Here is a 4167-nt window from a genome sequence, read left to right on the forward strand (position 1 = left end):
CGGGGCCAGTAGAGGGAGCCGACGGCGAGGCCAGGCGAGGGTGCCCATGGCGGGGGCCAGGCGAGGGTGCCCACGGCGGGGGCCAGGCGAGGGTGCCCACGGCAGGGTCAGGAGATGGTGCCCACCGTGGCGCCAGGAGATGGTGCCCACGGCGGGACCAGGAGAGGGTGCCCACAGCAGGGCCAAAAGTTGGGCCGACAACGGGGCCAACAGAGGATGCAGGTAACTGGACTAAAAGAAGGTGCAGAACAATGGAACTTCCATAAAGTGCAGAAGGAAACTTCCAAAAGTGCAAACATCTAGACTAACCAGCAGTTCAGGTCAGTCAGCCTGCCACCAGTGCACCTTTGAACAGCTGATCTCTAGAAGGTGTGGAACAGTGATTCCCAGACAGTGCAGAACGGAATCACAAAAGGTGCAGACAGCAGGACTCCAAGGACTTGTGGAACATCTATTCCCAGAAGATGCACTGCAGGACTGCAGAAGGTGCAGACAGCACAAAGAGACACAGAATAAACATCTTTTAAGATGATATTTTATTTGGTCTGTTGAGGTCCTTTAGGATTAAAAGGCACTAAATGTGTAACAGGTTGGCCATAGTCCCCCGCGATGTCACCCGTGCAGTAGTCTTTTCACGTGCTGAGGTTTTGAGTTCATCCAGGCTAAAGACTTCTCCAGGACAGAGACTGGCTCGACCCTGTCTGCACCCGGGGCTTGAGTGTTTTGATGGTACGCTGTGAATGCCGACCTTTTCTGCAGCTCTCCAGTCAGTGCGAAGTGAATTGATTGAGGAGCTTACAGTGCAGAAGTCCAAGAGCCCTTGTGGCCTTCTTGAATGAGCTGCCACACCTTCTCCATCTCGCTGGGCTTGACATGATGGCAGGTGAAGATAATTTGGTAGCAGCAAGTATCCTTTATGTAGTGTAGGGCTCCTGCGATCTTCGACAAGTGCATAGGTGCAATCCCCAGCTTCTGGGTGCAGATCCCAACATAGACGTCCTCCATCGGGAAGAATGGAATCTCCAAGGAGGCTACGTAGAATTTCAGTGCCACATCCCCAGAGAACAGGTATGCCGTACCACTGCAGTATGGCGGAAAGTATTGTTCTGGGTATGTGACTTCCGACACGTAATATTTGCTAGAGGAGTCGCGTCTAGGATTAGCCAACCAGTAGATGTGGCCGATATACAGGTCTGTTGGCTTCTCTCCCAAAGACTGGAGGTAGCCAACCAGCCCTTCTAAGTTCACATAAACATCGTCGTCCACCTTCAGGACGTAGCGGACATGGGGGCAGAATGTGGCCGTCCACTGCATGATCATCACAGTCTTGCGAGTCAGGTTGCGGTAGGTGTCAGTGAAGAGCCCTTGGACTATGTCGCCGTGCTGGGCAGATTCCTCCTCTATTTCTGCCTGAGCTGTCTGCGAGGTCGACATTCCCAGGGCAAAGAGAGTCAAAATATGATGTCCCCCAACCACCCGGATTCTCGACCAGGTCTTCCTGATGGCCCGTCGGTTTACAACATTGGAAGGTGCACTAATCACGAAGCTCACCATGAAGGGGGTGTCTGGTTGGCATGCTTTGGCATTAGCGATATGGTAGTAGGCAGGCGTTCTCAGGCGCAGGAAGGTGGTGTTAAAGTTTGCAGCCTAAGCTCGCAGCTCAGAAGCGCGGTTCTTTACCAGCAGTGGGAGGACCGTCCTAGAAACTGCCTCTTCCAGCAGTCCCACAGCAACCAGGGTCAATATCAGGAAGGTAGAACCCAGGAAGAGCAAGAGTTTGAGCAAACGCAAGGAGCGGAATTTTCTGCAACACATCCATCGCCAGAGCCGCATTGCCGCAGCCTTCTGAGGCTGTTGACTGTTTGGAGGTTCCCTGTCCTGCAGAAACTTGCTATCGGGCTGCCACGTTCATTGGGTCAATCACTGCAGGAACAAGTGACAAACTAAAGTCTCTACTCATTGAAGTCTCTGGTCACAGGTGGAACTCGCAGAAACGTCCCACTGGGTGGTCACTGGTGGACCTCTGCCTTGTATGTTCGAGTGCGCAATGTGGTCGGCCTGGCAGGGATCCAGAAGACTTCTATCCATCAAGGTCTTCTGGTCACTGGTGAGACTCTTCTGGGCAGCATCAGTAGTTGGCCAGCAGAACACCGATCAAACCTGAAAGATAGCAAGAGAGCTGCATCAGCAAACAATCACACGTGCATGCTCCGAGACAGCAGGATGTGCAGGTCATAATTCAGCATTCATGATGAGTGCAGAAGTACTACTCCAACATGGGTGCAAAACTCCAAGAAAGCCTCCACTCCTGGTGGAGAGGGTGTTTACGCTAGAGCTCCTTTCAGCCCCTGAGATAACCTATCTTTCTTTGACACCCATGAGTTCTTGCAAAAAGGAAGTTTCACCATATGCAGCAAAAGATCTTGGCGCATCAGAGAAGGCCTCTGTGGTCCACACACACATGAAGCCTTCTTTTCCTGCCAAGTCATACTTTGAATACTCTTGGCACAGGCTGAGCAGAGCCCCTCTCCCATTTACAAGACAACGGATGCCCTGCAGGCTCCTGTCTGTGTGTGTAACATACAACATGGAATCTAAGATGTACAGAATCTTCTACAGCGTCATATAGGCACCTGGGCACCAAGCCTGCCACTTGCCTGTGGCCTCCAGTTCCTACTTGTTCCAGCCTGATCCAGTGACACCACTGCTGCCTGGGTTTTCCTGCCCATGTTTCCTGCTCACCGATCTTCCTGCCAACTATGCCTCGCCCAACCTAGGATCTACATCATGCAGAGCACAGCGGGCGTTTTGCAGGCGTGCCACAAGCAAGTAAGCCTGTCTGCACCTGTCCATGCCCAGCGTCATGTCCTCTGGCACTCCCGCAGATACACTATCGTCGAGTTCTACACTCTCGACCCCTGATGCCGCAACAAACACTGCCACTGCGCCGACCCACGCTCTAGGGTAGGACCTTTCACCTGCACCCACTGCCACTTGCCACAGCGCTCGCACCAGCCCACCGACCATCCCCATGCTGAACACACCACCAACCCCACCGGAACAAAAACACCAACTCACATGTGCCCTTCTCAACACATACTCACTATGGAAACACCACCAAGATTTGGGACCTCATCTCCACCCTCACACCCAATGTCCTCTACCTCACGGAGACGTTGCTCAATCCCACTTCTGTGCCCAACATCACCACTGCAATACCTGAAAGATACAAGATCACCCACCGCAAAGCCTGGCAGAGGAATGTCCATCATACACAAGGAATCCATCCAATACACCAGCACAAATAACATCACCCCAGCCATGGAACACCTCCACTTCTGACTCCAAACAGATACCAAAACAACTATCAGGAGCACGTCCAGCCTTCTGCAACTTCATCACCTCCGTCGCCATAGACTTCACCAACTACATTTTCCTTTGCAACCTCCGCTTCCATCTTGACAATCACAATGACATCAAAACTACCAACCTCCGACAGCATGAACAACATCGGATTCACCAAACTCGTCCACGACTCCACGCATACTGCAGGCCACATGCCAGAACCAATCTTCACCTCCAGGGACTGCATCAAGTACAGCCACACGATGAAATTCACCTGGACCAACCACTCCATCGTCCACTTCAACATCATCAGCTCACGGACCTCCGCCCCCAGTCTGCCCACCGCAGCTGGAGCAAAGTCTCTAAGGACACATAGATCAACACCCCCCACCCCATCTCTAACCTAGACCAGAACATCAGACACTTCAACAGCTGGATCACAAAATGCGCTGACAGCATCGCTCCCATTGGCAACAACACCCACAGAAGGTCCACCAAGCGAGCTAGCAGGTACACTGAAGATTCCAGAATCTCTAAATACACTGTAAACAACTGGAAAGGAGATGGCATACTAACAAGGACACAACTAACAAGACCGGCTATAAGAGAGCCCTTAACTTCGATGACAGAGATGAGAGAATTGAAGGAAAACGCCTTAGCCTCACGCATAGAATCAAGTTCCACTAAGCAAAGAAATCTTCAACATTGTCAAAGAATTCTCCAACCTCCAACCCCTCAGCTACAACAACCAACATTACTCCCTTACAGGAATTATGGGACAACCTTGCAAACTTTTTCCACTACAAGATCGCCAAAATCAAC

The 4167-nt window shown here is 51.8% G+C and overlaps 1 pseudogene; it reads right to left on the reverse strand.

The window, feature by feature from the left end:
* Positions 1-767: 767 nt before the first annotated feature.
* Positions 768-1833, reverse strand: LOC146869829 (beta-1,3-galactosyltransferase 9 pseudogene; annotated as a pseudogene).
* Positions 1834-4167: the final 2334 nt, after the last annotated feature.

This window comes from Triturus cristatus, chromosome 1_1 (assembly GCF_964204655.1).
Source record: "Triturus cristatus chromosome 1_1, aTriCri1.1, whole genome shotgun sequence".
Lineage (NCBI taxonomy): Eukaryota > Metazoa > Chordata > Amphibia > Caudata > Salamandridae > Triturus > Triturus cristatus.